Source organism: Anolis carolinensis, chromosome 2 (genome assembly GCF_035594765.1).
Source record: "Anolis carolinensis isolate JA03-04 chromosome 2, rAnoCar3.1.pri, whole genome shotgun sequence".
Classification (NCBI taxonomy): domain Eukaryota; kingdom Metazoa; phylum Chordata; class Lepidosauria; order Squamata; family Dactyloidae; genus Anolis; species Anolis carolinensis.
The window spans coordinates 281,388,657-281,408,727 of record NC_085842.1 but is presented as its reverse complement, the minus strand read 5'-3'; the positions used below and the strand labels follow the sequence as shown (position 1 = coordinate 281,408,727).

At 38.2% G+C, this 20,071-nt stretch overlaps 1 long non-coding RNA gene across 1 annotated transcript; it reads left to right on the top strand.

The window, feature by feature from the left end:
- The first annotated feature begins 3,563 nt into the window (after positions 1 to 3,563).
- LOC134296714 (uncharacterized) lies at positions 3,564 to 11,894 on the top strand. The gene is made up of 2 exons (XR_010003548.1): positions 3,564 to 5,473; positions 10,186 to 11,894. It is a non-coding gene; the product is annotated as an uncharacterized LOC134296714 (long non-coding RNA).
- Positions 11,895 to 20,071: the final 8,177 nt, after the last annotated feature.

Below are 20,071 nucleotides of genomic sequence, written 5' to 3'. Positions count from 1 at the left end.
TACACTGCTAAAATTACTAAAACACTTTCAATCTTAAAGGCTATGAAAACAAACTAGAAGTATGACACACATTCAGTGTGCAAGGGTCAAATCCAAGAACCCATAGGCTGGTGCAGAGAAATATACTAATTGTTCTATTAGTGGGGAATTTTGATACAAGCATACAAAGCCTTTGAGAACCACACAAACCATGTGTAAAATGAAATATATATTTAATCTATCACTCCTGTTCAAAAGAAAAATCTGGATTCAATTGGCTATTTTAAAAAAGACACTCCCTTTGCAGTTTTTATTTCCAGGAAACAAGCTCCCCACATTAAATAGCTGCATATTACAAATGACAAGAGACTAGAAGTGGTAGATAGTTTTCTTTTGGACGGTAAGGAGCAAAATGTAATAATTTAATCAAAAATATCTGTCTTGCGATCGGGTAAAATAGATTCCCAAGAATTACCAAGGAGATATTTATTTATGGCTAGTGCTAAGCTAACCTTTATTTATCTTCAAAAAAAATTCCATCTCTGAGTGGAAAACAAACTTTGCTTCAAGAGGTCTGCAAACCGAATAATAAATGTCAGATCTAAATCCTGTATGAAAATAAGTTCCGTTTAATCCTGGATATTCTTCAAGATGCAAATGAAGGCCCACTGTCAACACAGAGGCTGCCTGCTTGCAGACGCTGGCACACTAGACGCTCCTCCGCAGCCAGGTCTCCCTCGGCCCTTCCCCCTCTCCACCCTAAGACTTGGTCTCAGCTGCCTGCCTTTCGCAGAAAACCACAAACCAAGGAAACATATCAGTAATAGCACCCAGTAAATTAATTTGACGTTTGATGTACGGGGAAAGGGGGTGGGAACCCACCAAAACCTTACAAAAGATATTGAAAACAAAGCCACTTAGGACCTCACAGTACATATATTTTTAGGTTGCCGAGATATGGGAGGTAGTTGCTCTATTGTACCCAACATATACTGCCTTCATCTTCTTTGTTGAGACAATCCAGTCATCCTTTGTGAAAAAGACAGATTCTCCATCCAATCAACATACTGGCAAACAAACACAGTTCTCGCCTTCCACTTCCATAGAAACACCCATATGTTCAAGCAATATCTGAAAAGAAACATGGCAGGTAATAGCTTTCTTTTCTCATATATGTCCCAGACATTTTCATATAACGTTGAAACTCTTTGCATTAGTATCTGAGACACGGTGGCATCACTAAATAGACATAATAGAAAAGGCAGCATTTATGACTGGCATGAATGTATGAGACACAAAACTACGCTTTTGTATACTTGAGGAATAATGTTCATTCTAATCATTGCCTTTCTCTCACTTGAAGCTACTAATCTCCCTTTTTGTAAAAAGTATTTAATTCAAAAGTAAACTATTGATGAAATATTAACTGAGTCTTTGACATTACTCGCGATGTGTGGATATTGTGAGGCGTAGCATATTTAAGCTATTAGACATGCAGGAATGCTATTATGCTTCATTGTGTCTGGCTGTCCCTACCTCCCTCCGCCCTCCTCCCTCCCAATCTCTCTCTGGCAGCTCGGCATTCTGCATCTTACAAATGTCTGGCCTTATGGGTTACAAGCACAGAAGTGTAGTGGTAAAATGCATAATCTTAGCATCTCTGCTTCTTGATATTCATGGATTTATTTACAAGTCCCTGTGTTCTACTCCTGCCCCCCTTCAACTGTTATTCCAGTTTATATTACTGCCATTCCCATGTTCTCGTGGAAATTTCAAATGAGAATAAAACATATAACTGGCAAATATTCTGCAGAATTGTATACATTCTCATCATTTATCAGAGTTTCCTTTTCTTCTTCTTCTTTTACCCCTCCTTCCTTCCTTTTTTAGAAGGCACAATTTTTAAGAGGTTTATGGACCTGCAGATATATGAAGAGTATTTTGATTGGCTTTTTTAGTACTTCAGCTACTTAAGGTTCAGTTTGTATAAAATGGCTGTAATAAAATGGATTTATGTACATGTGTATGCTTGGGTGTATGCAAATGCATGAAGAAAGAGAAAGTTCATAAATCCTGTCAATTTTGTTGATTAAGCTCAATACTCACACACTAACAACATTTCAACATTTCACAAAAGGGTTAACATGCTGAAGAAAGACATTCATTTCAGCATTTCTTTTGGTATCCACTGAAGAAAGGGTTTATCAGTTCAAAAGAAACCATTCATACTCAGTTAATTTTCAGAGAGCTTTTCAGTCAACTTTACAAGCATGAAATGGGTATTTGCATAGTGGTTTCACTGTCAGATTTCTGAGGGTTTCATAAATTTCATCAGTGATTTATCTGCTTAATATTTACAGGCTAAGGGCTTGATATTACAAATATGTGTGTATTAGTGGCTTTCTACACAAACGGTGATCTTTAATATGACTTACAATACCAAAGGTTCTGCAAAGTACTAAATGTCTTGCAATCAAATCGCAGTCTTAATATACATCTTGCTAACTGTTCTTTTTTCCCCTCCTTGCAGTTTACATTTGTATATTAATGAGGCATTTTGTCTAGGCTGTGCATTAATTTATTTGACCCAGTAGCACTAATTTGGAAAAGCAGTTCAATTTATGCATATAACACAGGCAGACATGCTTTTTGATGCAAGGCACAAAGCAATCATACAGTTCGGACAAATAAAACATTTACAGAGATGACACAACCAGCTACATATTCGAGATGGAGAGGTTAAGAAATGACATTTATAACAATGTGTTGCTATATATATATATATATATATATATATATATATATATTCATTTACAGTGTAGAATGCACTTGGTACTAAATATGTGTCTTAAATAGGAGGAGGAGCTAAAGAACTCAGGTTTTCATGATTGTATGTTTTCTCCTCTCTCTCTTTTTCAAAGCATGTATCATGCCAATTATCATGGTGCCTATTTTTAGCAGATATTCATTTAAGAACAGTCAGGAAAGGTAGCAAAGGAGGCTGTGTGCACATTTTGTAATTTGTATTTTTATACTGGTTCTATTGTGCTCCATGCTTCCATCATGACTAGGAAACGGGAAGCTGGCATTCAGTCAAATAAATAAATAAATAAATAAATAAAGGCAGAATAAACAGAAGAGGCAGGGAATTCTCCCTGCTTTCCCAAGCTGCTAATTATCACATCTATCTCTATTCAGCAATAGAGAGATATGCACAATATAAATTTGCATACCGTATGCGTGTGCGTGCGTGCATGTACGCACACACACACATACGCAGGCCCTTTTGCATCCAAAGAAGAAATGCTTCCTTTCTGTCCTTTCAAGAATCTCAGTCTGTTCAAAGGGATAGGGGGGAAAAAGAACAAGAGAGAGAGAGAATGTCAGAGTGTGGCGGCATTAAACATTTAAATTTTGTATGCCCTAGTCATTATACTACCATATTTTACATTGTCCCTTCCCCCACTGTAATTTTGCTGATTTTTACTTGTGTGTGGCTATTATGCAGATAGGCTTTGTTCTATTTATACAGACTGCAGCCTATTGGAAAAGCAAGTGATACACTGAAGGATGGAGATTTCCCCTCTGTTATTTTTAAATGTACGTCTGCCTAGTATAAAGCATACATTTTTATTTTTAGCAATCTTAATGAGGCCGGGCAGATGCATCTCCTCCAAATGCTTAGGGTAATAGACATAATTTGAAATGCAGAAGTTTAGCATTCTCCAGGAAAAAAAATTAAACCTTAATGTATTCTTGGTACAATCCAGAGAAAATTAGATCTGTTTTAAGTCCTGTTGACATCAATGGGATTTGGGGGCCCAATTAAGCAGGTACATTCAATGGATGTTGATTGGAGACAGATGCACTTAGCAAAATTTGGATTGCACCCAATAGGTTTTGTGTGCTGATATCCTTAAAGCCTACCGAACAAGCATATTTGTAATACGTAGGTAGTACGTTGTTAATAGCGCACTAATGTCAGGCAGACAAATCTATTAGACCTGTTGGGATCTTGATGAAACAGTAATTTATAATGCACAAAGTATGCAGTGTGCATAGAGCCACAGACAGAATCTATTTATATCTTAATTTAATATCTCTGGGTTGTTTAAAATATTAAAGTGTAAAAGACGCCAACAGTATATGTAGATCCTGATGTGGAAACAGACACATTATGAAGAGACCTTGAAGACCCTGTAACCAAGGCAAGTGATCTTTAGGCTTGTAAAGGAGGTTGAGCCAGATATAAACCAGCCCTTCCCACTCTATTTCTTTTATTAAAAACTAACCTACTATATCTAAGGAGTAAATAAGAATCCCCAGACCCTGATCTTAGACACTGATGTCATGGAAAGATTTGAAATAGGGGCACTCATCATAACATTTTCCACAGCCACTTCCTAAGGAGAGCTCCAATACAAACAGTTGTGGTAGTGTACAACAGACCAACCAGAGATCTTAATTGCTCATTCATGACCAAGCAACCTTTCAAAATATTTTGGGTTACAATAGGGATAAATTATAGCAAACTCATTTTCTATCCTTTGACTTTAAGCACTGCAGCTAAGCTGAGAGGGACCAGAAAAGGTGCTTGAAGGAGTAGCAGGTAATTATCAGCCTCATCCATGCCAATGGATTATGATTAACATTATCTATGCTAATCATAAATTTCTGCCCATTATATCACTGGTCTCACTCACAAATTCAATGTAATACCAATGACGATAGGCAAGACTAAGGCCAATCATAAGAAATGAAGTTGTTCATCATCATTCCACTTCCAATTCTACCAGCTTTTTTTCCTTGCACAATCATAGCTGTTGATCTCAGGTTTGTTTTATTTTTTTTAAAAAATCAATTAATGTGAATTTTAAATGAATTTTGAAAACATTTTCCATTTTTCAGCTTGTTATATCTGTACCCCAGTGGCAAAGTGAGTTAAAGCACTGAGCTGCTGAACTTGCAGACTGAAAGGTCCTAGGTTCAAACCCCAGGAGCAGTGTGAGTGGCCACTGTCAGCCCCAGCTTCTGCCAACCTAGCAGTTCGAAACCTGCCAATGTGAGTAGATCAATAGGTACCGCTCCAGCGGGAAGGTAACGGCGTTCCATGCAATCATGCTGGCCACATGACCTTGGAGGTGTCTACGGACAACGCCGGCTCTTTGGCTTAGAAATGGAGATGAGCACCAACCCCCAGAGTCAGACATGACTGGACTTAACGTCAGGGGAAAACCTTTACCTTTACCTTTATATCTGTAATTAAATTTGTTTACAATAGAACAAAGATCCTTTAAATTTTAATACCATTAATAATTCTAATTATATAAAATATAAATATGATATTCAGAAATTATTTTAAAAGAAAGCCTCTTCTTATGTCTTTCTCAGGAAGAAGAAAAGACCATGAATCATCATTTTCCTGACCAGCTTTGTACTCTGTGGATCAGTTGATGGAATTTCCCATTTTCTTCTAGTTCCTTTTAAATTTCAAGTCAGTTTTGCTGAATGAAACATTATGCCTTACTACCACCATCAATATGTGCTACTCCTTAAAGCCAATATCTATTTATAAAGATCTATATTTCAACAAAGCATGTCAACAAATGGACGGAACAAAATCCAATGTTTCAAGTATGCATAAACCCATTAAAATCAATGGCTTTAAGCATGCTTATCTCTAAAATAAGGCTACATTACATAGATTCTAAAACATCTGGTGCAGATGTTTAACTTCAACCAAGCCTAGCTGAACGTGAAGGCCCCTTCTGGATAGTAAATTGCTTTACTCAAATTGATTCTGCTTATTGGACTCTTAGATCAGCACCTGAAGCTGTGCATATGGATCTACATAGTGAATAAAGATTATTCACATAGCACCATATTTTGTTATTCACAATGTCAATTCTAGCAATGCCAACCAACCCTTAATATGTACCATTCTGGTCTGGCAAAGAAGTACTCTCCAAACCTGGATGCCCTGATGTGTTTGACACTACCACTTAGGCAATATTAAAGAATTTTGGAATTGTACACAAACACTGGAACCACTATGGTAATTCAACATATGCCTAGCCTGGATGCTGGACAAGCAACAGAGAAAGGGAGGTGATCACTTGTACAATATAATAACATTTTTGTACCCCACCTCCATCTCCCTGAAGGGACTTCGGGTGGCTTACATATGGCACAAGGTGCATAAAACAACACATAAAATAGACACACAGTACTTTACAAAATAAAACCACTAGTATATAAAACAACAAGCAATGGCTTCACTTACTGCTGCAACACTGCAACGCTAGAAGTGCTTGTGGACCTCTCTAGGCCTTCAAGTGGAATTCTGTTCCAGGTATAGTCAAAATATTGGTTTCATTTGTTATCCACAGTTTCAAGTATCCATGGAGATCCTTGAACAGAGGTCCCCTGGATATGGGAGCTATACTGTATGTTCAGTTTGTAGATGTCCAGAAGTGTCTGGTTGGCCAATGCTGAAAACAAATTATGTACGAGATGGCTCTTGGTATGATGAAACAGAATCAAGGCCACTAAATGTACCCACTCTTGTTTGAAGGCCTATGATACAGCAAGGCTAATCACACCTGAGCTTGCCCTCACCTCTGAAAAGGAGACCACCCTGGAACTCCATATAAACACATTCCTCTTTAAAATAAAATGTTGTTGTTTTAAAATATTTATACTATACCCGATATTATAAGATGTCAGGTATACAAGATCTTCTTCAGCAGCATATTCAGTTACTCTTGCTCACACACATATTCAAGAACTGCTGTTGAAACTCTTGATTACAGTTTTCACTTTCACTTAAGGCAACTGCACTTTTTTTTAAAAAAAAATACATTTTCTTATGCAGGTTTAACTTTAAAACACAGATTTTCTAAGTCACAAGAATTTAAGGTGATAAAATTTCAACATTACAGATAACAAGTATAGGTGTTCTCAAAAACTGTGCTATGATACAGCTGGCAAATGTATTTGTCCTTTCTATACTGGGCCTTCAAAGTTATAGAAAAAAAATTGGTTGCAGAGTTTTAGACATCATATTTGGACTAAGCTTTCTAAAGAATCTCACCTGTCATGTGCCAAAGCTCTAGGTACAGATTCCATGTATAATGAAGAAGTAGTAAATTCCATTGAGTTAAATGGACTTTGTGTTAACTGCTAAATTGACCTCAACTTATAACAACCCTCTAAGTGAGAGACTGTTAAACTACCCTATACTCAACAGCACTGCTGCTCAGATTTTGCAGACTTGGGGCCATGTCTCCCTTGATTGAATCTGGAATGTGGTTGTCCTTTTCTTTATAAAGCATTACTCTCTTTCTAGGGATTCCTAGTGCCAGGCATGTAGCCAGGGGGGTGGCTTGAGGGGCTTCAGCCCCCCCCCCCCCGAAATTCCCAAGGTGGTCTGCAAGAAGGCCTTACATTTATTATTTAAACTCTTATATTTATTCATATCATTATGTGATCACCATGCTCAATATATCCCGTATACATGGAGGTATTGGGATAACAATACAAAAGGTTTGCTAGGGTAGACACGGTCTCATCCAGACTCAGCCCCCCCCCCCCCCGAACCAAAATCCCAGCCCCTCCCGAATCAAAATCCTGGCTACGGGCCTGCCTAGTGCCTCTTCCTTTCCTGAATCCAGTGTGGACTAGTTTCTTAAGTAAAACACTATGTAAATTATCTCTTTCAAAATGTCCCATTTCTGTCCATCGCACAAATTGAAATGTTCATAAGCTCCCTTTCTATGTTTTAATATGTCTAGCAGCTCATTTAGCTGTTGGAGCTCTTCTGGCAGATTTTTTCACAGTCTTGAGGTGGCCGATGAAAAAGTCATCTCAGTGACAGGCACCAGTTGAGTTCTGACAGGCTGGAGTAACTGCCCCTCAGAGAACCTAAATGTGCAGGGCGGATTGTATGGGAGAAGGTAATCAGGACCCAAACCATGTAGGGCTTTAAAGGTCAAAAACAACACCTTGTACTTTGCCCAGAAACAAAATGGCTGCCAGTGGGGTAACTTTAGTACAGGTGTAATATGCTCAGTCCTGGATGTTCCTGTAACTAATCCCACTGACAGATTTTGAACCAGCTGGAGTTTCTGAGCTAGGCTCAAAGGTAGCCCAATGTAAAGCCCATTGCAGAAGTCCAACCTTGAGGTTACCAGCACAAACATTGCCATCTTTAGGTCCTCCAAATCTAGAAATGAGTGCAGTTGGTATAACAGATGAAGCTGGTAGTAAGTACCCCTGACCGTCGCATCTACTTTGGCTGACATTTGGAGATATGGATCCAGGAGCACTCCCTAATACTACTATTACTTCTTCTTCTTCTTCTTCTTCTTATTATTATTATTATTATTATTATTATTATTATTATTATTATTATTATTATTTATATCCCACCTCCTCTTCCCAAACTGAGTACAAGAGTATTTCAGGGGAAGTGTAACCCCATACAGAACTGGTTGACACACCTCCATCCCCAGATTAGGACCCTTGATGGCAGCCTCAATTTGTTTTTCCTCATCCAGCCATTCATTCAGAGAAAACATGGTATCCTTAGCTAAGGCTGTTTTGAAGGCATGATGATATTTGGGTATCATCAGCATACTGATAACCCCATGCCTCCAGATGAACTCTCCCAGCAGTTTCATGTAAATATTTAAAAGCATTGAAGATAAAATGGCACCTTGTGGGATGGCATATAACATGGAAATGGGTGGGGAGATGTTGATTTGGTTTTGCTTTGGACCATAGGTGTCAGAATTCCTTATAGTCAGTATGGCCACTGGCCACAATTGTTGGAGGATTTCTGAAAGCTCTAGTCCAAAAATAATGTTGCTAAGCTCTGGTGTGAATCAAATCATACTTCCATGTAAATGTTTACATCAGGATAGTCCCTGAAGTAACATCCCTGTAAGATCAGTATTACATTGACTTGTGATAGCATATTGGTATAGGACATAGCAGCCTGCTGGATTTTCTTCTATGTTTGTATGGCTCCTTTTGCACTAGAGCCCTCTAGCATGATTTATGCATTGCTTTTGTGCTGTTAGATGGAAATGGAATTAAAACAAAAGCTTAACACAGAATTTAATAGCATTAATTCATTCCTTAGTCAACCAAAAACCTCATGACATACATTTGGAGAACTAAAAAAAGGATTCATAAAAACAAGATTAAAATACATGCTAAGAACCAAGCAATACCAGGACCATACCAAATCTGTAGGAGGAATGCAAATAACAATTCTAATCATAAAATCCAATCGCAGATAAATAAATATAACTGAAAAAAGAACATCACAGTTACATCAAAGCAAGTTGCAAAAATAGAAAAGTGGGATTCAAATGGTTTTAATGTAAAACAAGAATAAGATTCTCATATGAATTAAAACATTGCCCCAAAGCACTACCTTCCTCAAGAAAAATAATTAAACTTTAGTCATTCCTGCTTCTTAAATATGTACAGGATTCTCTGAGCCTTATTTGTCACCCAAATACTAAACAAGGAGTTATATGTATGCTTCTGTTGTGTCTCTCAGTGAATCCTAGGGACAAAAATTTGCTCCAGGGGTGTTCATTTTTAATCTAAGGGTTTGGATAGATCCATCTAAGAAGAGGCAGCCCTATAGAGATGGAGGTCCAAAACCTTGGAGGGTTTCTTGGTCAAAACCAATAATTTGAACTGAACTCAGGAATGGATAGAGAAGGAAAATCTGGATAGTTGTGTTGTACTTCATTCCAGTCAAAGAAATCTTTCTACTGCATCCTGTACCAAGTTCATTTTATTGTTTCCCATTTACCTGGCATAGGTGTTAATGAGTAATTTCTGGACAGCTTCTCTGCAAATTGCCTCATGTCAATTCACCTTGTGAACAAGATATAGCAATTCCAGAGGAAAGGGCTACTGCAGAAGAACGCAAACAGAACTAAATGAGGAAGGTGAAACAGGATTGACTAGCTGAGAATAATGTTTCATGAACAGTTGAGAGGGGGAAGAATATGTTGTATCAAAAGTAAGAAGACAGTAAATAATAAAGTGGTCATGATCCTGAACGAATTGGGTACTTTTTAAAGAAATATAACTTGATATAAATTGAAGAATCTACCACTTGATGTTAGTAGAAAAGCACTCTTTGATGGTTTTCATTTTGTTTTCCTTCTTCTGTTATTTTAGATCTCTGTGTGAGGTTTTCAATAAGACCTGAATCAGCCCAAATGAAGGAGCTTTACATCTTGGACATGGAGGCCTGAAGCTTTCAGCTAGGAATGTAAAGGTTGCTTAATGTGCTACTGTGCTCTTCGCAAGTGCCAATATTTTCTTTTCAAGCATGAAGCTGAGTTAGTAGTAACTGCTGTTGGACACCCATTGTGTGTGTTACGCTGGTGGGTTTCTAATGCATTTGTGTACTACAGAGCACTGTGTTAGATAGGAGACCACTATATTTTGGTATGTATTTGTTGAAGCAATTAATAAAGAGAACTAAGAAATATCAAATAAGCAAAAGATTTAGCTTCTGAAATAAATATTTATATACTGTTCCACTCATCTATTATCTACATTTTCTGCATATTTTTTTGTCATTGAGAGGCCTGGTAAAATAATCCTGTATCTGTCAAGGGGATGAAGCCAAAATATGCTAGAACAGCCAAGGTACATAATTATGGTTTAGGATGTCCTTTATTTTAGCCTTCACAAGTCTTATAGAACCAGCAAGTGTCCCTTATTGTAAGGGACAGGAAAGGTAATGAGTTTATATAGAATGAATAAGATGTCAACAAATCCCATATTTGGAGGTGTTGGTCCTTCGTAAAAGCAGAAATGTGAGGCTCAGGTAATTTATGAATGTGGGCAAGTGAGCTGGAATGTGGGCAAGTCATCCCTCCATGTTTGCTGGAATTAGGCACATAGGGCCACCACAAAAGTTGGGAGAAAATGAATTGAATTACAAAATGTTTTTAACATAAGAGAACACCTCTCCAGGAATCTAAGTCTTACAGCATGACTATAGTCCACTTACAGCAGAAGTTTTTGGGTTACTGAAAGCACGACCTTCAACTTTTGCTCATATTTACAATGTGTAGAAATCATGAGGTATGTGAGTTGTGTGCAGACCTTAGTAGGGTCCTATGATACTTTTGAAACACCCACTGACCTTCCAAAAATATTCAGCACAAAAAAATCCTTGTTCATATAGTCACAGTCAAGCCAAAAAAATACCTTAAATGTTGACTCCATGCTTTATGGAATTGTAGAATTGTTGGGTGGAAAGGGATTTCTCAACCCAGAATAGTCCAAACCCCCTCCTAACATGAAAGGCAATTGTTTCATCACTTCTAGTTACCCAAAAGTCATATTGACAAGCCAACAATTTCCAAAACTCTGATGCTGCTGAAAATGGATCGGTGCGACATCCAGTTTTCTAAATAATTCTGTGTGAAATGCAACTAATGTGAATCGAAACAGTCCTGAGGTCTAAAAGGGAATAAAAACTAGTCTGAGTGAAACAAACCAGAGAGGAGAAGCAAAAAGATAACCCAAAGAAGCTATTGTCAAAGGTCACAAAAATCAAGGTAAGGATATTAACCCTTGATATCCTTGCCTTAATCTTTGTGATGTTTGATAAAAGTCTTCCATGGAAGTGTCAAACAACCCTGCCTTTATGAAACCTGTCCCTGCTGGTTTGCGTTTAATTACTTTGATTTTATCTGCTTGGATTTTAATGTATTGTCCATTATTTTATATTGTGTATTGTTGGAAGGTTTTAAGTTTTTGTCAAATATGTTGTGTCGTTGTTTTGGGCTTGTCCCTGTTGTGAGCCGCCCCGAGTCCCTTCGGGGAGATGGGGCAGGATATAGAAATAAAGATTATTATTATTATTATTATTATTATTATTATTATTATTATTATTCTAATGCACCTTTCTACACAGATGGCCCACAACTTCTTTTAGAGTGCACCATTCTTGCGCTGTGCTCATTTTTAATTAAGCTGAGTGTCATTTCATGAAGATACAAAGCATGCAAGTATGTTATACAACCCAAAAAATGATAGAATGATCTCAATTCAAGTTCAAGGCAAGCTGTTTAACATCACAGTGATCCAAATATACGCCCCAACCACAGCTACTGAAGAAGCAGAATTAGATCAGTTCTATGAGGATCTGCAGCACCTACTGGATAACACATTAATGTCACGCTCAAGGCAACGGAGCACCAAGAACCATACACGGAGGCCAATAAACTATCTAATATCTTTATTAAGGAAATATATAAGAATAATAAAAACAAGTAGAAAATATAGTCCAGAGTCAGACCTATCAAATGAGGTCAAAAATAGTCCAGAAATAGTTTGTCCAATAAATGATATTAGAGTCCAAAGATAAAAATCCAATAAACCGAAACACACACTATTGCCAAACAATAGTGTGGGGAATTGTCCAGAGTCTTTCAAGGTCCAAGGTAAATTCTCAAGAAGGCAGGAATCAAGGCTTGAAACTGAGAACAAGGTCCGTGGCTAGAAACGAGGCAAGGCAAATCTTGAATACTTGAATAAGCAAGGCAAGGAAACTGGATTGCGGACGAAGTCCACACAAGGCTGGAAACACAAACTCACTCCTGAAGCTGCTCCGTTGTCTCCGCAACGAACCAACCGTGCCAGGCACCTTTAACGGGGTCTCGTTTTCCCGCCAAACAGGTGTTCAGCGTCCTCTTTCCCTAGAGAACAGGGAACGAAACCCAACTTTGCAGATGTGAGACTCCCTGGATTTTCCCAGGGGAAACATGGCTAATCAGTGTCTTGTTTGGCAGCAATTCTCAAACTCCTGCGAATTCGCTCTCTAACTCCCCTGTCTGCAGTAAAGGATTGTCTCCTAGCGAAGGGAGGTGAGAGCTGTTCAAGGTCGGTTTTAATTGGCTCTTGGACAAGAACATCAACATCCGGCATCTGGAAAGACTCCGGCTGTTGTTGGTCCGGAGAAAACCCCATGTTTTCATCCTCATCTGCCACAGTGGCACTAGGAACGGGACTACAAGGCCCATGAGGCATCACAATTAAAAAGAGACATTATTCTCATTACAGGAGACTGGAATGCTAAGGTGGGCAATCAAATGACAACTGGTATCACAGGCAAGCATGGTTTGGGACAACAAAATGAAGCAGGACGCAGGCTGATAGAATTTTGCCAGGAAAACTCACTGTGCATAACAAACACTCTCTTCCAACAACCTAAAAGACGGCTTTACACATGGACTTCACCAGATGGTCAACACCAAAATCAGATTGACTACATCCTTTGCAGCCAAAGGTGGTGGATATCCATCCAGTCAGCGAAAACAAGACCTGGAGCTGATTGTAGTTCAGATCACGAACTTCTTATTGCAAAATTTAGAATCAGACTAAAGAAAAAGGGGAAAATACACAGACCAATTAGATATGATCTCACAAATATTCCTAGTGAATATGCAGTTTAGGTAAAAAATAGATTTCAGGGACTAGATTTAATAAATAGAGTCCCAGAAGAACTATGGACAGAAGTCCACAACATTGTTCAGGAGGCAGCAACAAAGTACGTCCCAAAGAAAAAGAAAACCAAGAAGGCAAAGTGGTTGTCTGCTGAAACACTGGAAGCAGCCCAAGAAAGAAGGGAGGTGAAAGGAAACAGTGATAGGGGGAGATATGTCCAACTAAACGCACAATTCCAGAGGTTAGCCAGAAGAGACAAAGAACTATTTTTAAATAGTAGAAGTAGAAGAAGACAATAGAATAGGAAGGACAAGAGACCTCTTCCAGAAAATCAGAAACATCGGAGGCAAATTTCAGGCAAAAATAGGCATGATCAAAAACAAAGATGGCAGGGACCTAACAGAAGCTGAAGAGATCAAGAAAAGGTGGTGAGAATATACAGAAGATCTGTAACGGAAGGATAATAATATAGAGGATAGCTTTGATGGTGTGGTGAGTGAATTAGAACCAGACATCCTGAGGAGTGAGGTTGAATGGGCCTTAAGAAGCATTGCCAATAACAAGGCAGCAGGAGACGATGGGATCCCAGCTGAGTTGTTTAAAATCTTGGAAGGTGATGCTGTCAAGGTGATGCATGCCATATGCCAGCAAATATGGAAAACACAAGTTTGGCCATCAGATTGGAAAAAATCAATTTATATCCCCATACCCAAAAATGGAAATGCTAAAGAATGCTCAAACTTCCGTACAGTGGCTTTTATTTCCCATGCCAGTAAGGTAATGCTCAAGATCCTGCAAGGAAGACTCCAGCAATACATGGAGCGAGAGTTGCCAGATGTCCAAGCTGGGTTTAGAAAAGGCAGAGGAACAAGAGACCAAATTGTCAACATCCGCTGGATAATGGAGGAAGACAGGGAATTTCAGAAAAACATCTACTTCTGCTTTATTGACTATTCTAAAGCCTTCGACTGTGTGGATCATAATAAATTGTGGCATGCTCTTGGTGGTATGGGGATTCCAAGTCCCCTTGTCTGTCTCCTGAGAAATCTGTATAAAGACCAAGTAGCCACAGTAAGAACAGACCACGGAACAACAGACTTGTTCAAGATTGGGAAATGAGTACGGCAGGGCTGCATACTTTCACCCTACCTATTCAACTTGTACGCAGAATACATCATGCGACTTGCAGGGCTTGATGATTCAAAGGCCGGAGTTAAAATTGCTGGAAGAAACATTAACAACCTTAGGTATGCAGATGATACCACTCTGATGGCCGAAAGTGAGGAAGAGTTGAGGAGCCTTATCACCAGGGTGAAAGAAGAAAGTGCAAAAGCTGGGTTGCAGTTAAACATCAAGAAAACCAAAATCATGGCAACTACACCTATTGATAACTGGCAAATAGAAAGATAAAACGTGGAGGCAGTGACAGAATTTATATTTCTAGGTGCAAAGATCACTGCAGATGCAGACTGCAGCCAGGAAATCAGAAGACGTTTCCTTCTTGGGAGGAGAGCAATGGCCAACCTTGATAAAATAGTGAAGAGCAGAGACATCACACTGGCCACGAAGGTCTGCATAGTGAAAGCAATTGTATTCCCCATAGTAACCTATGAATGCGAGAGCTGGACCATAAGGAAGGCTGAGCGAAGAAAGATAGATACTTTTGAACTTTGGTGCTGGAGGAAAATCCTGAGAGTGCCTTGGACCGCAAGGAGAACCAACCAGTCCATCCTCCAGGAAATAATGCCCGACTGCTCACTGGAGGGAAGGATACTAGAGACAAAGATGAAGTATTTTGGTCACATCATGAGATGACAGGAAAGCTTGGAAAAGATCATGATGCTGGGGAAAGTAAAAGGAAAAAGGAAGAGAGGCCGACCAAGGGCAAGATGGATGGACAGTATCCTTGAAGTGACTGGCATGAAATTGAAGGAACTGGGTACGGCGATGGCCGACAGGGAGCTCTGGCGTGGACTGGTCCGTGAGGTCACGAAGAGTCGGAATCGACTGGGCAACTGAGCAGCAGAAGCATGTTATACCTAAGTGAGATATTGGCTGAGATTCAAGGTAGTCTCATTTCTTAGGTGGTCATTATATAGCTTTGTCATGGTTTCATATTTTCTATCCAGCACACATGAAGTTTAAACTCAAGTGCTTGAGTGTTTGTCCCATGTAATTGGGTTTTTCTTTGTTCTCTGTTGCTCTTTAGCCAGCTGAAATATATGCATGCAAACATCATGAAAGGAATGAAAAGAGCCATACTATTTATTTTGGAGTATAACCACTTACAGATGACTTCTTTAGATCTATATAAAAAAAGAACACCAAGCTTACATTTCAAGAATTTCAGGAAAGTGACTCAGAAATTTCCTCCTAACTAATGAAATTGTAGTTTTCCCATGAAATGTCCAAGCTACAGATTTCATTGGTGTGTTGTTTATAAACAACGGGTAAAAAAAACCCTCTGATTTTGGGATTGGCTTATTACAACTCTAAAAAGTTGCAATGCCTTTTTGAAGGCATAGTCACTAGGAAAAAAACTAAAAACTAAAACATTGTGCTATTTTTGATCCTTCCTTTATGCCTTGGCCCCAAAGAAACACTGGAATATAATCCATGGAAGCTTCTGCACAAATTAATTTGGTCTTTGGTCTGAGATGTTTCTCCTTTTGTCAATTGTCACTATAAAATGGATTGGAAACCAGTTGTAGCTTCCCAGTGGTATACATGTTTAATCATTTACTGGATCATATTATTAGGCAAATGGATGGTGAAAAAGACAGACAGACTTTGTACAGTTTCCTATACATTACATGAGGACTCTCTATGCCAGGTTTAAAATGTAATGGAGCTATTAATAATCATATCATAAATCTTCATAAAAATACATTTGAGGATATATATATATATATATATATATATATAGAGAGAGAGAGAGAGAGAGAGAGAGAGAGAGAGAGAGAGAGAGAGAGAATTCATAGCAATTTTGAAATAAAACACTCCTTCCCATTCATATAAATTAAGCAATATACATAATACCAAGAGATTGGGGACTTTATCGCATGAAGCCACTGTCCACAGCAGTTGTGAACCTCTCTCCATTTGCACAACTGTATTGATTTGTCAGTCCATGGTCCTGCATGGATACTTTTGCATACCCTCATAACCCCATTTCCCCATACTTCTTCTGCTCTGTAATTTTTTTATAATTATTACTTTCAAAGCAATTTTGCAATTGCAGCTATGGTATTTTTTTTAATTAACTACTACTGAAAAATATAACATTGCTGACTTAGGGATGGGGGAGGAGGGAGGACGGACAAGGAGGAGAATCCAGCCCTTAACTTTACTTCAAAATGGGTCCATCTCACATGGAAGATGATGGGAACATTGTGAGGTTGGCAGCTATTGTGCAGTTTTGCCCATCAACAGTGGAGGACAGATTAATTATGGAGAAGAGGCAGACCAGAAGTATGATGCAAGTAGTGTTGTGTGGTAGATGATGATTCTGCTTCATTGCTGGTTTGTTAATCTTGTGTGATAAAATCCTGAATCTAAACAAACTAATCTGGATCTCTGCACCTCTTAGGCCCCTTCTAAATTGCCATATAATCCAAGTTATCAAAGCAGATAATCCACGTTATCTCCTTTGACCAGGGTTATATGAGTCTATACTGCCATATAATCCAATTCAAAGCAGGTAATCTGGATTTTATATGGCAGTGGAGAAGGGGCCTTAGACGTGAAATGATTCATTTAACAAAATATTGGCTTTGTGGCAAAGTGAGGTATACTATGGAATTGCTTTTAAAAAGTCAAGACAGTTTACCAAAATTTTCTCATCTAGAGAAATTAAGAGAGATTAAAGCTATAACCCTAAAAGAGTTTTGTGCGGAATTACACAAAACCCAAATTCATGTAATGCTCGTCCCTGTGCATCAGTTCAAAATGGAAAACATTTTCACAGAAATCTGAAATGAGACTATTGAGAAGAAAGGTTTCTGTTGTAATTAAGTGTCCTGATTTCTCCTTATTTCATGCCTGTCTTTTCTTCTGTTTTCTGTTACAGAAAGCACAGACACATACAGAGAGAGAGAGAGAGAGAAGCCCCACCTTCCGGTCCTGTCACTACAAATTTCTCATTAACATTGAAGAAGATCGTACACATTGATTACGCGAAGACATATAATGTGTTTAATCTATTATTTCCCCAGAAACTCAACAACCTTGTTGAGGCTATATTTATAAATAATCTTATGAATATTATTTATGCAATACCATTGTCAATTACATATTTTCCTTTACAAAATGACCAAAAAAAAAACCATTTCTGACTTTCTCTCTATAGAATTGTAAGTAGAAACCAAGTGTTACATTTTGTATCACTGACAAGTTAACAACCATTAATTATCTTTTACTTCTTCACACTATTGTCAATGCAACCAATATTTTTTGAAATACTCAGAGGGGAGAAACAATTAGTAGAAGTTATTACATAATAATTAATATCTTTCAGGGAGCAGGTTGTTATATGAAGTGAAGGGGGTATACATAATTTATGTAACCTCAAGGAAGCAGACTCAGATGGAGGAAGATAAACCTCAGACCTCACTGCATTTGCAGCTATGGTATGGTTAAAACATTTTAAATATATATATTTACAGCACATTTTAATGGAAACAGCTAGATATCAACATATATGTTGTGAAATTGTACTTCTCTAACTCACGAGAACAGTCTCAGTGGACCAGATTCTAATGCAGTACTATACAAATGTAGTTCTGTAAACTGTAATTGATATACACTTTGGCATTTACCAGTGTGATGGTCAAAAAGATTAAATCTTTTGTCTGTGTTGGCAACAGAAAGTACTTACCTTTTTGTTAACTCTTGCATGTTAGTCTCATTTTTAAAGAAGAGAATGAGCAATTAATTTTATAATTTGTTTTCAGAGATTGTTTGTTGTTTATGAGGATGTTCTCAGGCACTGTATGTAACCATAACTTTTTGTTGTTGCCCCTGGGCATGTAATAATGCACTTACAGCATTTATAGCATAGCACAAATGACAGGGCTCAGCAAAACAATACAGGTCATGTGAAGATGTCAGCTATTGTCAAGATGGAGTTGATCAGGCTCACTAAAATCGATCAGCAAACAGCTGAATCTTTAATTCTTATTTCATGCCAACAGTACAACCTATATGTATTTACATGAGAAAATGTTCTACTGAACTCAGTTGCAATAGTTTTGAAATAAACATGAAATAATAACTTTTAATATATACCACAATTTCATAGGATATGTACAGTGCATATACATTACATTTTACCCAGTGATAATTAACATTCCCAGTGAAGGCTTGCCGATTCCTTAGGGCAATTCTCAGAATTATGGCTGAATATTTGTTAGCTGCAGAAATTAACCATGGGAATTTTTCACAAAATCTTGAAGCTGTAGTCAAATGTCACAGTTCTTCATGTGCCACATCCCCGCAGCTCTCAAAGTCTATCACATGGAACAGCAATTCTTTTGTTCTGTGCATTTTGGACATCTTCAGTGGTGTCACTTGCCAACTCAGGATGACCACAAGCTCTAAGATTTGGAGAACTGGAAACTGAGATCAGGAGATAACCTCTTAGAGTTTCGAACCAGGGTGGAACCTGTTAAAGATTCAGAAAAAAATTGTTCACTTATGAGAGGTTGTACATACTTATTTTCGTTTCACCAAACCAAATCAAAATAAGAATATTATTATTCCGCCAATAATATGGTAATCCAAGTGCAATGGACCAGAATCCAGACATAGCCAATTTTTAGCTTTTTCAGTTTTCAATTTTCAGTATAGGAAGCGTGACCCGAAGTTCTCTGTATACATGGTAAGGTAATATGAAGTTGCAGCTAACTCATACTTCAATAGATATAAAACAATGCCCTAAATAAATGTTTGCGAACTCCTTCTATCTCCATATTAGAAACATCTACAATGTGAAGAAATATTAAGAGTAAGGAACAGAGTTACCTCAGTTTTAGGGCCCTTCAATGCTGAGCCAAAATGCTGATTTTCTTCGCATTTCCTAGCCACATAGTGGGCCAAAAACCCACCATTTAAACTGAGAATTCTCCCCTGCACCCTCCAAAGCTTGTTAGTTTTCTTTTCCAGTCCCTAGGAGGGTAAACTGATTCTCGTGGCTCCTATGAAGGTTTTTCCTTTGTTTTTAAGGGCTAAATGTGGGACAGGGAGGACTTGCTATAGGGACTTCCTGCTAGGATTGTAAATGGCAATCCCAGGATATCCACTGCCTCCATACCTGCCAAGGCCCAGCTTTTTCAGTAAGATCTGGACCTTTTCAGGTATCTTTTAAACATGTAATAAACATGGATGATCAGGTTTATTCCAAGTTGAAGTAGATTACACTGCAGCAGCATCTGGATGCCTGAGGCTAATCCATCTTCTATCCTACATTATATGGCTGTGTAGATGGGACCTCAGAATGCAGTTTAACTGCATTGAATTGCATTAAATTGCAGTGTAGACTCATATAATCCAGTTTGATGTAGTTAAAGCTCCTTTTTATGGTAGGCCAGCTCTAACACCT